This window comes from Hemitrygon akajei, chromosome 10 (assembly GCF_048418815.1).
Source record: "Hemitrygon akajei chromosome 10, sHemAka1.3, whole genome shotgun sequence".
NCBI lineage: Eukaryota > Metazoa > Chordata > Chondrichthyes > Myliobatiformes > Dasyatidae > Hemitrygon > Hemitrygon akajei.
In genome coordinates this window covers 143,995,573-144,013,859 of record NC_133133.1, presented here as the reverse complement: position 1 = coordinate 144,013,859, position 18,287 = coordinate 143,995,573, and the positions used below count along the sequence as shown (strand labels likewise).

General features: G+C 39.8%; 1 protein-coding gene across 8 annotated transcripts in view; it reads left to right on the top strand.

The window, feature by feature from the left end:
* pparab (peroxisome proliferator-activated receptor alpha b) overlaps positions 1–18,287 on the top strand; it is a 142,254-nt gene that overhangs the window by 59,046 nt on the left and 64,921 nt on the right. For 3 of the 8 annotated variants that reach the window (XM_073059223.1, XM_073059226.1, XM_073059217.1), the window contains exon 1: positions 10,322–10,451. The exons of 2 other annotated variants lie outside the window; for them this stretch is intronic. The gene's annotated coding sequence lies outside the window, so the exon portion shown is untranslated. Of the gene's footprint in view, positions 1–10,313; positions 10,730–17,536; positions 18,035–18,287 lie in introns of those variants that run through there. 3 more of the 8 variants (XM_073059222.1, XM_073059221.1, XM_073059225.1) reach the window with 3 other exon arrangements.

The window sequence follows — 18,287 nt, the reverse complement described above, 5'->3', positions numbered from 1 at the left end:
CCAGTATATCCTTCCTCAAGTAGGGAGACCAGAACTGCACGCAATACTCCAGGTGTGGCCTCACCAGTACCCTGTACAGTTGCAGCATAACCTCCCTGCTCTTAAATTCCATCCCTCTAGCAATGAAGGCTAAATTTCCATTTGTCTTCTTGAGAGCCTGCTGCACCTGCAAACCAACCTTTTGTGATTCATGCACAAGCACTTCCAAGTCCCTCTGCTCAGCAGCATGTTGCAAATTTTTACCATTTAAATAATAATTTACCATTAAAATGATTTTATTTTACCATTTTCCTTCCAAAGTGGATGACCTCGCATTTACCAACATTATACATCTGTCAGACCTTCACCCATTCACTTAACCTATCTATATCTCCGAAAGACTCTCTGTATCTTCTGCACAATTTGCTCTTCCACTGAATTTAGTATCATCAGCAAACTTAGACACATTACACTCAGTCACCTCTTTCAGATTGTTTATGTATATCGTAAAAAGTTGCAGGCCCAGCACCAATCCCTGCAGCACACTGCTCACCACTGATAGCCAACCAGAGTAACACCCATGTATCCCAACTGTCTGCTTTCTATTAGCTACCAATCCTCTATCCATGCTAATACATCACTCCCAACTCTATGCATTCTTATCTTATGGATAAGTCTTTTTTGCAGCACCTTATCAAACATCTTCTGGAAATCCAAGTAAATAACATCCATCTGTTCCCCTCTATCCACTGCGCTCATTATATCCTCAAAGAACTCCAGTAAGTTTGTCGAATAGGATCTGCCTTTGCTGAGTCTATGCTGCACTACCTGATGGATCCATTTCTTTCCAGATGCCTCACTATTTCTTCAATGATAGCTTCAATTATTTTCCCAACTACAGATGTTAAACAAACTGGCCTATAGTTACCTGCCTTTTGCCCACATCCTTTTTTGAACAGTGGCATGACATTCACCATCTTCCAATCCGCCAGGACCTGCCCAGAGTCCAGAGAATTTTGGTAAATCATCACCAAAGCCTCTACCACCACATGAAGGCTCACATCCGAGTTGCACACCATTCTGATTTAGAAATATGTTACTATTCCTTCATTTATGCTGGGTCTAACTCCTAGAACTGCTGATCAAATATCATTGTATGACCATCACCTCAAGAAGGTCTGCAGGAATTCAAGGAGATGGCTCACTACCAACGTCTCAAGAGCAATAGGAACTGGGTAAACAATAATCTCGCCTTTGCAATCAAAGCCCAGATCCTAAAAATGAATATAAGAGAAGTTTAAAGATCCATTGATCTAACTATTGATCTAGTGACCCAGTGACATAATTAAGGAAATCAGAGAAAACAGGTCTGTAAGGAGGAAAACATCATTTATTATCTACTCTTGGGATGTTCACTCGCACACATCTCCAGACTATCACAACATTTCAAACTGACACCATTTTGTCTTCAAACTACTATGTTATTTTGGCATGTACCAAGGAGGAATCTTTTTATTAACACTTTCCTTACACACTGCTTCACCATATATATTAAATTGATTCAGAGATTATTTCCATATGAAAAATTAGCTAGTTTCAATACATTTTATGTTCATTTTTGAATGTAGATGGGACATATTCAACATGGAGGTTGGTCACCAGTGGTGTGCCTCAGGGATCTGTTCTGGGACCCCTGCTCTTCATGATTTTTAAAAATGACCTGGATGAAGAAGTGGAGGAACATACACAAAACCTTGACGTTAAGATGAAGCCACACTAAAGTTGGAGAAACAGCACCTTATATTCCATCTGGGTAGCCTCCAACCTGATGGCATGAACATTGATTTCTCTAACTTCTGTTAATGCCTCTCCTCTCCTTCTTACCCCATCCCTGATTTATTACCCCCCTCCTTTTTTTCTCTCTCTGCCTATCACTCTTTGCCTGTTCTCCATCTCCCTCTGGTGCTCCCCTTCCCCTTTCTTTCTCCCTAGGCCTCCCATCCCATGATCCTTACCCTTCTCCAGCTCTGTATGCCTTTTGCCTATCACCTTTCCAGCTCTTACCTTCATCTCACCCCCTCCTGTCTTCGCCTATCATTTCAGATTTCCCCCTCTCCCTCCTACTTTCAAATCTCTTACTATCTTTTATTTCAGTTAGTCCTGACAAAGGGTCTCGGCCCGAAATGTCGACAGTGCTTCTTCCTATAGATGCTGCCTGACCTGCTGCGTTTCACCAGCATTTTGTGTGTGTTGCTTGAATTTCCAGCATCTGTAGATTTCCTCGTGTTGAAGAAGTGGAGGGATGGGTTAGTAAATTTGCTGATGACACAAAGGTTGTGGGTGTTGTGGATAGTGTGGAGGGCTGTCAGAAGTTACAGTGGGACATTGATAGGATGCAAAACTGGGCTGAGAAGTGGTAGATAGATTTCAACCCAGTTAAGTGTGAGGTGGTTCATTTTGGTAGGTCAAACATGATGGCAGAATATAGCATTAATGTTAAGACTCTTGGCAGTGTGGAGGATCAGAGAGATCTTGGGGTCCAAGTCCATAGGACACTCAAAACTGCTGCACAGGTTAACTCTGCGGTTAAGAAAGCATACAGTGCATTAGCCTTCATCAATCATGGGATTGAGTTTAGGAGCCGAGAGGTAATGTTGCAACTATATAGGACCCTGGTCAGACTCCATTTGGAGTACTGTGCTCAGTTCTGGTCGCCTCACTATAGGAAGGATGTGGAAACCATAGAAAGGGTGCAGAGGAGATTTACAAGGATGTTACCTGGATTGGGGAGCATGCCTTATGAGAATAGGTTGAGTGAAGTCGGCCTCATTTCCTTGGAGCGACGGAGGATGAGAGGTGACCTGATAAAGGTGTATAAGATGATGAGAGGCATTGATCGTGTGGATAGTCAGAGGCTTTTTCCCAGGGCTGGAAATGGCTAGCACAAGAGGGCACAGTTTTAAGGTGCTTGGAAGTAGGTAGACTCCTGGACAGGTACATGGAGTTCAGAAAAATAGAGGGCTATGGGTAACCCTAGGTAATTTCTCAGGTAAGGACATGTTCGGCACAGCTTTGTGGGCTGAAGAGCCGGTATTGTGCTGTAGGTTTTCTATGTTTCTATGTAAATAATCACAATTTCATTCATTTAATGTAAGTTTACTATATTTACAGTATCTTCTCTAGGTGCTGATAATTCCCATAAATCTATTTTAAAGATAAGATTTATGCACAACCAGTTTCACATCATGTACAACAGTTGTTAATTGAACTACATATAATCATAATTACCACAACTCATTTTTAATACACTACTCAATCATAAAAGCAAGGATGTAATGTTGAGGTTTTATAAAGCACTTGTTAGGCCTTACTTGGAGTATTGTGAGCAGTTTTGAGCCTCTTATCTAAGAAAGGATGCGCTGACATTGGGGTCAAAGGAGGTTCACAAAAATGATTCTGGGATTGAAAGGCCGTTTAATGGCCCTGGGCCTCTACTCACTGGATTCAGAAGAATGAGGGGTGACCTCATTGAAACCTATTGAATGTTGAAAGGCTTCTATAGAGTGGATGTGAAAAGGATGTATCTTATGGTGGAGGAGTCTAAGACCAAAGGACACAGCCTTGGAATAGAGGGACATCCATTTAGAACAGAGATGAGGAAGGATTTCTTTAGCAAGAGAGTGGTGAATCTGTGGAATTCATTGCCACGTGCAGTTGTTGAGGCCAAGTCATTGGATATATTTAAGGCAGAGGTTGATAGATTCTTGATTAGTCAGCACATGAAGGGATAAGGGGAGGAGGTAGAGAGGGAAAATGGATCAGCCATGATAAAATGATGGATCAGACTAGATGGGCCAAATGGCCTAATTCTGGTCCTATATCTTATGGATATTATAAATGTTTATTCCGAAAGTCTCATCTTTGTGCCTTTTTTCTCGCTCTAATTGGAGCTCAACATCCTTAAGATATTGAAACTTGTCCTTGTTTAAGTGAAAACGTCATTGTTTCTGACCTCCTCTCTTGATTGTTTCTGTGCAGGGCAGTTGGCCAGGGTCTTCATGGACATTTTCAATCTGTCCCTGGCCCAGGCAGTTGTCCCCACAAGCTTCAAGATTGCCACCATCATGCCTGTGCCGAAGCATTCCACTGCCACGGGACTGAATGACTTCCGCCCAGTTGCACTCACCCCCATCATTGCAAAGTACTTTGAGAGACTGGTTCTATCACATCTGAAATCCTGTCTGCCCACTACCCTGGACCCCCATCAATTTGCCTATCCCACCAACAGGTCTGCAGAGGACGCCATCTCCACGGCACTTCATTCTGTCCTGACCCACCTGGACAGCCCCAACTCTTACGTCAGAATGTTGTTCATTAATTTTAGTTTGGCATTCAATACTGTGATGCCCTTTAAGCTGATCGCCAAACTTCGCCAGCTTGGTAACAGCTCATCCCTCGGCAATTGGACCTTGGACTTTCTGACTAACAGACCCCAATCTGTTAAATTAGACAGCTTCTCCTCCATTCTTACCCTGAATACCAGCGTGCCTCAAGGCTGTGTGCTGAGCCCTCTTCTGTACTCCCTTTTCACCTATGACTGTGTTCCTGTACACGGTTCTAACCCCATAATCAAGTTTGCATACAACACCATGGTGGTTGACCTAATCAGAGGGGTTGATGAGATGGGCTACAGGGATGAGGTTCAGCATGGTGTGCCAATAACAACCTGGCCCTTAACACTCAGAAGACCAAGGAGATTATTGTGGACTTCAGGCATGCTAGGAGCCACACTCATGTCCCCATCTACATCAATGGAGCTGTACTGGAGTGTGTATCTACCTTCAAATTCCTTGGTGTCCACATTTCCAATGATCTCACCTGGTCCCTGAACTCCTCCATCCTGATCAAAAAGGTGCAACAGTGCCTTTATTTCCTGCAGAGCATCAGGAAAGTTCACCTTTGTCCCAGGATACTGACGGACTTTTACTGCTGTACCATTCAGAGCATACTCACCAACTGCATCTCAGTGTGGTATGGCAATTGTCCCATATAGGACCGCAAAGCACTCCAGCGGGTGGTGAAAACTGCCTAGTGGGTTATTGGCACCCAATTGCCCACCATTGAGAACATCTATCATAAACGCTGCCTGGGTGAAAAGCACCATCAAGGATGCATCTCACCCTAACCATGGACTTTTTACTCTCTTCCCATCCGGTAGGTGCTACAGGAGCCTCCGCTCCCACACCAGCAGGCTTAGGAAGAGCTTCTTCCCTGAGGCTGTGACCCTGCTGAACCTCACATCACAGCGCTAAACAGTATTGTACCCATATTGGACTGTCTCAGTACTTTTATATTTGTGTGCTGTAGCATTTACTTTTTATTCACAGTTATTTTGTAAATAATACTATTCTTTTGCACTTCTGGTTAGATACTAATTGCATTTCATTGGCTTTGTATCTGTACTTGGCACAATGACAAATTTGAATCTAATCTAATCTAATCTAATCTAATCTTAATCTCCATCTGCGGCCATTTCCATTTTCTTTTGCCAAATGTTGTCTACATGATCTGACTTAATATCTGTAAGACAATGCCCAGTGCCAAAAGATTTCATCGCTCTTGGAATCTTTGAAACTTTTAAATCATTTCAGCATCACAGCAAAATCCTTCTTCAAGGCATCCAACTCTGCATGGTTTGGCTCATTTGGAACTCAAGTTCAAGTTCAGTCTACTGTCATTCAACTGTACACATGTATACAGTCAAATGAAACAATGTTCATCCAGATGAAGGTTCACAACACAGTACGTATAACTCACACATGTAGCACGTAGAGTAATATTATCACAAATAAGGTGCAAATACGATAAAAATTAAAAAGTAAACAGTATAATGATACCAGTGCTTCATATGTGATGACACATGGGTGGTGGCAGGGAGTTTCATAATCTTTCGGCCTGGCGGAAGAAGCTGTTTCCCATCCTAATAGCTCTTGTCCTAATGCTATGGTACCTCCTACCTGATGATAGGAGGTCAAAGAGATTGTTGAATGGATGGGAGGGATCATTGACAATACTGGGGGCCCTGCCCAACACACTCTTTTTCAAGATACACAGTCTAATCTTCCACAGTGGTGTAAACTGAACTGAATGAAATGGCCTTTCTACAACATTCCATGCTGAGTTTTTCACTTTACGGCTAAATCAGTAGATTCTTAAAAAGGCAGTGTCAGTCTGACATCAATGAACTGGCTGAATTATACAGACTCTTTTACTGAACTCCCTCTGTGAGTATTTCCTTGCTTTCAAAATGCAAATGACTCTCTAAAGGATACTCTGAACTTAGACTGTTTATAATGGAATGTCTTCCACTTTGGGACTTTTTCACCATGATCTACTTTAATGGTTTACTTGAAGTTTACCTTAAATCTATTTTATTTGCTTGATAATTACCTTAAATCTATTTCCAAGTACCCACTATGAATTACAAGCTGATTTTTACTTGTATCCAATGGAAGCTGAAACTTTAAACATAGGTACTGCATGCAGATTGAATTGGAATGGACCCAGCCATCATTTCATATTCAAAAGAATGGGCATTAAGAAGGCCCTAGCTTTGTACATGATTGAAAATGAAATTCCTGCAGATGGCACTAAAATTAACAGAGAAGGTGGTTATCAGGATTTACAGAGAGATTGTGATTAGCTGTGTAAGTGAGTCGAGCAATGACAAATGGAGTTTAATTTGGATATGTTCAAAGTATTACATTTTGGATTTTAATCACTGTTTTCTAATTTTGTATTTTCTACAAAGAGCAAAGGCAGCAGGGGCTGGAGAAAACCATTACATGAAGGCTCACATCCAAGTTGCACAGTGAAGTGTTGCACCTTGGAGAGTCAAAATGAATTGGAATTTTCACAGTAAATAGCAGGACCTGAGAAGTGATATAGAACATAGGGAGTACAAGTATATGATTCCCTGGAAGTGCATCATAGGTTGACAGGAACATGAAGAAGGATTTTTGCATGTTGGCATTCATCAGTCATGGCATTGTGTCCTGAAGTTGAGATGTTATGTTCAGCTGTACAGGATGAGGTTGGTGACGTCACATTTGGAATATCGTGTTCAGTTTTGGTCACCCTGCAATAAGAAAGATACCATTAAGCTGGAAGGGTGCAGCAGAAATTTACAAGGATGTTGACAGGGGTGGAGGGACTGAGTTATAGATAGAGGTTGAGTAGCTTGGGTCTTTATTTCACTGGAGAGGAGAATAAAATGTGATCGTATAGACATGTATAACATCATGAGAGGTAATGTAAACAGTCTTTTTCCCAGGGTTCTGAATCAAGAATTATAGGGCAAAGGTTTAAAGTGGGATGGGAGAAATTTAATAGGAACCTGAGGACCTTTTTTTCACCTAGCAGGTGGTCAGTGTGTGGAATGAGCTGCCAGGAGTGGATAAGACAGTTCATTAACAATATATAAAAAGCACTCGGACAGTTACATGGATAGGAAAGGTTTAGAAGGATATGGACCAAATGTAGGTAAATAGGACTAACTTAAATGGGAATCTGTTTGGCATGGACCAATGGGCCAAAGGGCCTGTTTCTGTATTGTTTGCCTCTCTGATGTTGCCACTGCATTCAGACTGGCTGGATATGCCAGTGCAGCAAACATTTCATTGTGCATGCCCATCAATTTCATCTGTTAGCTCCTTGGTGGGAGTCCTCATTAATGTGCTCTGTAGGACTAATTCCTATGTGACCTCTCGCTCCAAGAATCCAACAATGGCTGCTGGCCATTTGTCACTGGTGTTACGCCACAAATGTATCTTGTTTCAAAAACAATCTCTATGAAAGCTCAGCATGAGTATCTGAGTGGTTGCTGTCACCTTTAGATCCTTGAGTCATTGCCTGGTCAGTTTGGATTTCTTGAAAGACACAGCATAATCACACAGTTAAAAATGAAGTGCAGTTCTAGAGTGCTGCTAAGGGAAGTCAAAGCTGAAAGGGTGAGGGAGAGATTAGATGAAGTGTGGTAGAAAGTGATGATTAAAACATTTAAATATACTACCATCAATAATATCTTCAAGCCATCAGCTCTATGGTGACCAGCATTTATCTCAAACAAGAGAAAATCTGCAGATGTTGGAAATCCAAGCAACACACACAAAATGCTGGAAGAACTCAGCAGGCCAGACAGCATCTATGGATAAGAGTAAACCATCAACGTTTCTGGCCGAAACCCTTCACATCTGAAATGTCGATGGTTTACTCTTTTCCATCGATGCTGCCTGGCCTGCTGACTTCCTCCAGCATTTTGAGTGTGTTACCAGCACTATTTCCTTCAGTGAGGGATGAGATATTGTAGCATGTTTGTTATTGCTGGCACCAATTGTGTTTCTAGATATTCCTGCCAGAGAGATGAAAATGTGAGTATTTCACAGTAGGTATTGTGATTGTCATGGATGGCATCTAGCAACCGGTAAAAATTGACAAATTTGGGTATGCGGATGTTGGATATGAATCTATTGATGGTGATTGTTGGCAGTTGATTAATAGGATTGTAGTAAGGGTTATTGTGTATTATGAAGCAAGTGGTGTTGGTAAGGTATCCAATCTGAATGTTTTCATTAACATACACCATGCATGAAGTCATTGAAATTCATGCATCACTGAATCTGGGTTCTTGATCCAGCACTGAAAACAATTGGGGTCTCCTCACAGCACTGTAATTGCAAGTATCCTGATAGCTTCCTGGAACCATCTAGGAAGGGGACCCCATTCCCCTACCAAAGCTTCCAATATTCATGAGAAATACAATGTGGCTATTCTTGCCCTTCATCAGCCGTGTCTTCTAGCAAGCAACTAAGACCCATGAATCATTCATGGAATGATTTCCATGAATGGATCCAAGCACAAAGTACCTCTTTTTTATAAAGTGCAGGTTGGCTTTCACCTAAATCCGTACTAGATACTCAGGAAATGGAACTTTATGATTGTACTGCAATCACCAGCACAGTTATCACTTGTTAACCATGGAAATCATGATAATAACCAGGAAGCATGTCTGATATGCAATTACTGTTGGGTCAGAACTGCAGAGTTAATTGTGTGCTTTGAACCTTGCCTGTTGTCTAATAATCTCCACTTTTAGCCCCTCTGAGTGCCCATGAAAGGGATATGAAGAGATTAACTGAATTCCCAACATAGAGAAATGTATATTGTTAACGTCCATTGGTAATGTACATAAGCCATTTTTTTAAAAAAAGTGAATAAATAAGTAATTTTGGTCTTAATTGAGAATTGCATTTCCATGTACATGAGTCATTACAAGTTAATGTGTGGCCATTGCAGCCAGATTCATACTATGAATCTTTCTGAAGGTCAATACTGCTACTACATTTATTAATTAATACTACTATGCCTATCTTTTGAAAATCTATAATTTTGCGAGATCAACACAAGAAGCACCAACATCAAACAACTTGTAAGGAAAATGTTAAATTGACCTTTATTGTAGTGGGGTTGATGTACAAAACTAAAAAAATGTCGTTACAATTTTATGTGGCTTTGCTGAATCTATACTTGCAGAACTCTGTGCCGGTTGCAAATGGATGATCTATCCTGAGTGGTCCTAGTCCTCAAAAAAGTTAACACTGACAGAAGAAATGATCCCGCACAAATTCCTTTTATAGTCCTTGCCGATGGCTACATATTTTACCCAAATCGTGACAAAAATACTCTTGAACGTGGGCTTAGAATTGGGTGAGCCCAGATACAAGAAAAAAGCAGTACTGATGAATTACAAATTACCTCCCAATTTTAGACATCTGATAGGCTACCCATATTCGGCAGCCCACTTATATCATTTTTGGCCCACTTTATTTGAAAAGTTCCATCGTATAGGATTTTTCCCACGATTCGTTCTTTATAACAGAAAAATTATAACAATTATAAGCTCACTGGCATTAATAAATACAACATGAATCACAGTTGAAGGAGATAAACATGAATGTTTCGATGACATTCTGACCGCAGTTTTATTGCGAACAATATTGTTCTCCCTAATAGATCTCCTTTACCTGGAGATCTGGCAGATACACAGCTATATGGGCACCAGTCAACCTACATGGTCAAAATCAACTGGAAAGCACGATGTGGGGCCCGAGAAATTGCCCTTTCCACTCCCCCATCAGACCTGGTGCCATTTACCACGTTTTGTTCGGCGTGAGGCAACCCCGAGTCGTGCACACACACGGGCAGCAGACGACGCCTCCATTGGCTTGCGAGCCTCTCCTCCCCGCGGCTTGGGCCGTGGCGCGTCACTTCCGTCTGTCAGCCCGAGCCCGGCGGTTGTTGGAAGGAAAAATTTAGGTAAACAGCGCGAGCGAGGCGGCCGGACCGCGCTCCCGAATCCGCCTCGAGCGTCCGGCGACCGCTCGACCAGCCGCCGAGCGACAGCTTCCGCGGAGGTGAGGGCTCGGCACGGGAAGCAACACGCTTGCTCGGATCAGGCGATGGGATATGAAACTTGGGGTGTTGGAGAGGGACGATAAACAGCTGCAGTCCCGATCCGCACAGCCGTTGGTAATGTGACTGAGTGCGGGTGGCAGGTGATTGGCAGACCGCTGAGATGTCTGCCATTCCTGCTAACGGCTGACTGCGTGGATAGTGGGAGCCCGAGAGAAGCAGCTCGCACAACATGCGCAAGGCTGCTGGCGGCAGGACTTTTCACCAGACTTCCTGTCAAGTACTTGTCCGGCTTGCGGTGTCATAGGTTGAGTGTTTTGTTGCTGCAGGTGCACCACCGAGACCCAAACACTGGTCCAAACTATCATCCCTCCACACTGGTGGGAGCAAGTGGCGCCTCGACTTGGCGTTAGTCTATTCCTTTCTCTGCTTTAGAAAGGACAAATGACTAAAAATAATAGACCAGGTCAAATTTTACCAGTGATTATTTTTGCCTTTATTTTAATTTTAGAGGGTGATCAGGAATTGGATAGGTTGCAGAGTTAATATTTCAGGAAGGGGACTTCGCTATTTTATAATCCGTCCCAAATATCTATCGATCGGAAAGTTAAATTGCACAAACTTTCATTGCTTACACCTTGTTTAGAAGTTTCAGAACTGTGGTTGTATGTTTAGATGACAGCTCTTTTTAAGTTAACCACTTCAAAATTAGATTCATTTATCGCAAAGTCCAGACCAAAAATAATAGTTGAGTTGGTGACAAAAGCTCTACAAAATGTGGACAAAAACTAGACACCTATTGAAAATTAGGAATGGATTATATATCAAATAATTGTATGAATTAAATCTCTTGCAAAAACAAAAGTAAGACACACAAGTTCAAGGCTTCAATTAAAATAAACTCACATAATTAAATTGATTTTATGATATAAATTGTTGATCATTCCTGAAAAGAACATCTTTAATACTAACTTTGAGTTTGAAAAATTGCAAATGAGTGATACCTGTTACATTCACACCTCTGTCTAGTATTTGACTGTTTTAAACTGGGCAGTAGTTATTCAACAAAGTATAATGTTGCTGTTTTTAATATGAAAGGTCTAGATTTGTGATTACCCCTTTAGATGTTACAGGAATATAACCAGATAAACCTAAAATAGTATACTTATAATAAAAACTGTCAATTTATGAATTATAGTATGATATATGAATAATACAACTTCAAGTAAAAGTGTTCACATAAAAACAGCATTTAATACAGTAAATACAGCAGACAGTTGATAAATTATTACTCTAAGTAATTTAAGAATATTTCATTTGGCAATGCTCTTCTTGATTAAAACTATTTTGAGCTTAAGACTTATTTTTGAACAAGAGACTTGGGCACAGAGGTCTAGGTCCACTTTCTAGTACATCATTGAGGAAATGCTTCACTGCAGTCTTTTATTTGAATCATTAAACTGTCTCTAACCCCTTGGATCCTGTGGAATTATTTGGAAGTATAGTATCCCCAGCATCATAGCAAATATTTAAACCTGACTGCGTAAACAGTAAGTTAGGTGATCATTAATATCTTGTTGTTATAAATGTTGCTTAATACAAATTGGGTATTACATTTGTTACATTACAATAGGTACTAAATTTCTTAGTCATTTGTAAATCATTGAGGACTATTTAACATCTGTCATTGTCATCATTTGTGGCGCCTTTTAAAGAGAATTTTAACCATACTTTTAAGAAATAAGATCATAAGGCTAGAAATAAAGAATTTATACAACAAAAAGTTTTCTATGACTCTTGAAACTCATATTGTGGGAAGCTACAAGATCATCTCAAATTATTGTTTAGATTGGGATTTTGATTTTACTTTATTGGCAGAGGAAAGTAGAAGAGTTTTATTTTGGTATAGACTGCATTGTGCAGAAGTTTAATGGAGTGCACTGAGTTGTGGAAAAAATCAACAATCTTTAAAAAAGCTTTTTACTTTTCTGGTTCGGTGGGGGGGGGGGGGGGATTCTAAATTAGATACCTTACCAGGATATAGATTGAAAATAATGATTAAAAGAAATTTGTTGATAAGGGCGTTGGCTGGTTTGTCTTCATCAGTTCTTCTCCTGTAGTTACAGCTTTGACAGATTTGTGAAATATTATTTTCTGTTTCATTTTAGAATCTTCCTTATTATTGATAGCAGGTTAACTCATCTACAGGTCCCTGCTTTTCACTCATTTCCTTTCAACATTCCAAATTGTGGGAATTGTTTGAGAAATTATGGGATTCTGAAAGATGACAGCTAATGCATTTACTATCTCCATTGCCACCTCCTTCAAAGCCCGAGGATACAGGTTATGAGGTTGTAAGCATTTATTGCCTTTCTGTCCCATTACTTTCTTTAAACTAATAATTGTTAAATTTCTTTGAACTGATTATTTATAGACATCTCTACTTCAAGAGATTTTGTAAATAATTACCCGGTATGTGCAGTGGTAAATAAATGTATACAAAATCAATAATAGTTATAACTCCTATAATCAAGGTTAGTGACTTAAAATTCTCTGAACCCATTCAATATCTGGAAGTTTAATTTTATTCCATGCCTAAGTTAATGAACTTTGCTATGGCAAGAACATCCATTTGTATGCCACCTTTAATGTAGCAAAGATATCCCAAGGCACTTCATTGGTGTCTTATCAAGCATACATTTGATTCTAAGTGACAGCAAACAGATTTATGGCAGGCAACTAAAAATTTGTCCAGTGGTAGATTTCCTAGAATCTTTTAAAGAGGGAAAGGGTGTTAAAGAAGCAGAGAGCTTTTTGGAGAAAATTGCAGAGTTTAGGATCCTGGCAATGGTAACTACTGGTGGAGTAGTTAAGTCAGACAAGAACTCATTTTGGAACACAGGATGGGGTTTGCTGCTGCCTCTCTTTTCACAATTTGGGTTTGGTCCTGCTATCAGTTGCTTCCTGTGTAAAGTTTGCACTTCTCTCTGTGATGTTATGTTTTTCCTCTGTGCACTGGAATATCCTTCCACACCTTAATAAAACAATTTATGTGGGGCTGATGGAAGTGTGTGAGAGAATAACTTACTGGGATACAGGAAAAGAAGAGGGAAAATGGATTGCTCCCCTTGGGGTTGTCATTGACCTAGTGATCAGAATAGCTTCCTGTATCATTATAGTCTTAAGTACTTGGATGAATATGTTGATGTGAATTACATAGAGGTTTGGAAGCTCTCAATTTTACAAGTTATAATTAATAACATCAATATTGTTATAGAAAGGGGTTCCCAACCTGGAGTCCACAAACTCCTTGCTTAATGCTTATGCTGTTGGTCCATAGCATAAAAATGTTGGGAACCCCAGTTATCAAATAATACCTTCATAAATGACATATGACGCAAATCATCACAATAAATACAGAGATACTAGTTAAGTTCCATTGGATTCAGAAGATAACATTTCCATTTTTAATATTTATCTGTGGGCTAGATCTAGTGTCTAGTGGTTGTATGCTGAATGACCATATGGCTGTGCTACATGTTTTTATATTTACAAGGTAACTCTTAATCATTAACTTAGGAAAAATCTATTGTAGGTCTGCAGTTTGTATGCAAGATTGTTAGGATATGCAAAACTTTAAAAAAACTATTGGCATTAGGTCTAAATAGAAACATTATTACCGGTACTTATGTTAAGGTAATATTTAAAATAAAACAAATTAAATCTCCTTTTGAGAGGACTGGGAGGAACAATGCACTAAGTTTGTGTAACCAGTTATGTGTCACAAGCATAGTTCCAATCACTGCACCATTCCATTGAACAAGCAGGTTTTCATCAGTTGAATTGGAGGATTAGTTTGTTTTGCCACACAACAATTTCTGTCTTCTATTAAATATCTGAAGACATTGTACTTCTGAAAGAAGCAGTAGTATTTTTGAGAAAATCACAAATTTCTAGTGACTATTTTATTTATTGACAAGATGTAACCAATGATAATTCCCATAATACTGTACGCTAGGGGGCCAGCAAAATTAATACTGTTTAAATGTCTAGTGAAATATTGTAATAATCATTGCCTTTTGTTTGGATGATGCCACCTATCAGCCCAAACTTAAAAGTTCTCCAGCTTTTTCTGCATACACAATGCTTTTTTACTTAAAGAACTGCAACCAGACTTGTACATCATGTAATCATGAAACATCACTCTTTCGCTCCTTCTGATGGTAAGATGGAGGAAAAGTCATTGATGAAGCAGCTGAAGATTTTAAGCCCAAGGGGCTTTGCAGCAATGTCCTGGGTCTGGAATAATTGATCTCCGTCAGTGATGGCCATCTGTCTTAGTGCCAGGAGTGCCTAGTCAACCCAGTTTACTCGATGCCATGCAGTTGAATGCTGCCTTTATATCAATGGCAGCCACTCTTTACTTCACCTGTATCTCCTTTTACCATCTCTCTTTTGCATGTCTCTGGTAGTTCTGATAATGTCTTGAGGCTGTCTGGTCTTTGTGAAACAAAACTGAGCATTTGTAATTACACTTACACCTCCTCCCTCATTACCATTTAGGGCTTCAAACTGTCCTTCCTGTTGAGATCAAGCACCTCCACTCTGTCCACCATGTGGCTATTCATTTCAGTTTGACTTCCCATTCTCATTCTGACATGAGTGTCCATGCCCGCCTCTGCTTCCACGATGAGGGCAAACTCGGGTGGGAGAAGCAACACCTGATATTCCGTCTGGGAAGCCCCCAACTTGATTCCTCTAACTTATGCTAATTTCTCCCCCCATCCTCGCTTACCCCTTCTCTTTCCCCACCACCTTCTTCTGACTTCTGCCCTCTTCCTTTCCAGTCCTGATGAATGGTCTCATCCTAAAACTTTGACTGTTTATTGCTCCTCATTGATGCTGCCTGACTTGTTGAGTTCTTCCAGCATTCTGTGTGTGTTCCTTTATGTCTAGAACAATTGCAGAATCTTGTGTTTTTGATTTATAATTAAACTATTGTGGATAAGTGCTGTTTTGTAGCACTGAGAACAACATCTACTGATACTTTATCAATGATTGAGATAATGATTATGTACTGTTACTCGAATTATTCTGAATCAATCCCATTTAGCAGAGTTTTAGTACTACAGAAAAATGAATGTCCTTGGTATAACAAGAAGGATTCTTCTCCACAGAGATTGTGGTGTAGTTTTTTGGTCATGAAATACTATTTATCTGTAATTGGTTTGTTCAATGCCACAAATGGATGTTTTGAGTAGCTGGATTGTTGACCAGTAGATCAAGTCACTTTATTATTCTCTTTGCTTCTTTTACCAACTTTTGCAGGTCCTGTCCTGCAACTATATTCTCTGGGACTTGGCCAGCTTAGCTTGCCCATTAGTGCATTTTTTTCTTGTTCCAGTAAGGATTCTACTGAACCATCCTGGATGAATATTGAAGTGTACTGTCCTGAGTATGTACATATACCACCGCTACTATGTTTCTTCCGATTGCTGTGGGCATCCCTGCCAACAGTTATATGGTAATCTATAGATTTCCCTGCCAATATTTGCTCTGATACTCTGAGAGCTCATGGAGTTCAGGTTCATCATTGAAGCTTTCCAGGGCCTTTCCCTCTTAACTGTTTAGAATTATTTCATCTGCTGTTGTGGATCATCTGTTGCAAGATGTATGTGATTTGCACTATCATTTCTACATCAGCTCTCCTGCAGCAACACTCTCATTCCACCTCTTGATTACTTCTCCATGGCCTTGCAAATTTTTTCGATTGTATATATCTAGTTGCCTCTTGATGGATATAATGGAACCTGCCCTCCACCACATCAGCTGCAGTGCATGCCAGATTCCAACCACTCACTGCATAAAAAGTTCTTATTGTTATTCTTAAGTGTCTTCCTTTTTATACCATTTTTGTTGTATATATTTTGTGAATCAGCTTGAGATTTCAAATGAAAGATTCAACTTTCTAATAATTATCCCAGGCATTGCTTCACCAACCAGTGAGACATCTCACCTATTTCAAGAACATGTACTTAAGTTCATGAGGAGGACTTTGTACAAAGTTTATGCCATTGCTGTCACTGTATTGTGTGCTAGTCCACGAGTTATTGAAACATGTTACAGAAGAAAGTCATTGAATACTTGCTGTCCATATGTAAAGAAATCCTGTAAGTTGTGTTTCCCAGCTATTTTCCCACAGTACCACAAATTAATTTCCTTAACTGCATATCCAATTCTCTTGAAAATCCTTACTTACTTACTTTCATCCATCATCCATCAAGGCAGCACCTAATCTTTCTCTTCTAATGGAACTTGCTTCCACTGCATCTGTAGGTAGTGCATTTATATTCCAAAGCTTTTCTTCTTAAAACTTTTTCCTTTAAATTGTACCTCCTTGTCATGTATTATATATAATATATCATGATGGAGGAGTCAGAGATGTTGAATATAATTTCTGGTGTTGAAAAGCAACCTCTGAGATAACTTGCCTTGCATTCATCCTGCACTAGAGATGTCATGATGACAGTGGGTATTGAAATCTGCCACATTTTGACAAACAATTGTTGAGATCTCTAAAATTATTTGGAGTCAGATCTTTTCCAGTCAATGAGGAAATTGGTGGTTTCATATTAGCAGGTTGCCTTGTTTAACAATATGCACAGTGAAGATACCACATTTAATCAGATTGTATAGTAATTGCAGGAGTTTACTTGCAATTTATAATGACATGTCAGTTTCAGCTTAAATTTTACATTTATTCTTCATAATAACACTGCTAGTAGAGCTGCTTCCTCACAGCTCCAGCAACCGGGTTCAGTTTTGACCTCCAGTGCTGCATGTTTGGAGTTTGCAACTTTTTCCTATGACTGCTTAGCTTTCCTCCTGGATACTCTGGATACATGTCCCAATCCTAAAGACATGTCACAATAAATTGTTCTTGTGGGGAGAGGAATCTTAGGGATAATACTGGAAATAGGGTTGATCTATGACTGGCATAAATTTGATGAGCTAAAATAGTCTCTTAAGTCATAAGGTAATATGAATTATGCAAATAGATAATATTCATAGATCTGATAACAGTAATATATTAGTTAGGAATAGATGTAGCAGATCTGGTTAAACAAGCCAGTATAAATTTCAGGAATAAGGTGATTAATAGCCCTTTTTCCTTCTGTCCCATGTGGTAATAATTATTGCTTTGTTTCTTTACCTTCCAGTCACACGCTGCAACCCCTTAGTCCATGTTTACCCTTCATTCACCTGCCATATACAGAGAACAGATCTGACTTGCCCTTTGCATCAAGGTGGCAGAGTGTCAGTTGTGATTATGCTTGAAGCAGTGTTGTGCTTTCTGTTCTGAATGCCACTGATTACCTTGACAGACAGATGAGAGAAAAATAATGAGCATTAAATAATTTTGAGTGATTTGTTGCCTTCTCCTTTGCTTGCTAATCTGCAGGCCTGGAGTTCCTTATTAAAAGCAGTGGACTGCCAGATCCTGCATCTAATTCCATATAGAATTCAAAGATGAATCACATTTGGGAACTCCAAGACTTCCTGCATTCTTAATATCTGAAAGCAGGTGACTATAGCAGTACTTACCCTTGTATGCCATCCATGTTACTTTCTTCTAATCTTAATGCTTGTTGATATATTTGAAGCAAGAAGCTCAGAAGGTGTCATGTTAATCCAGTCCGCTATTAATAAATTGTACATGTTGAACTCCCAAATTAAAAGTTGCCCTCAGTGAACTGAAAGCAGTGTTCCCATGTTGCATTTGTTTGCCATGTTGTATCATTGCTGATTTTTGGCTTGTCTCTTACCAGCCCCCACTT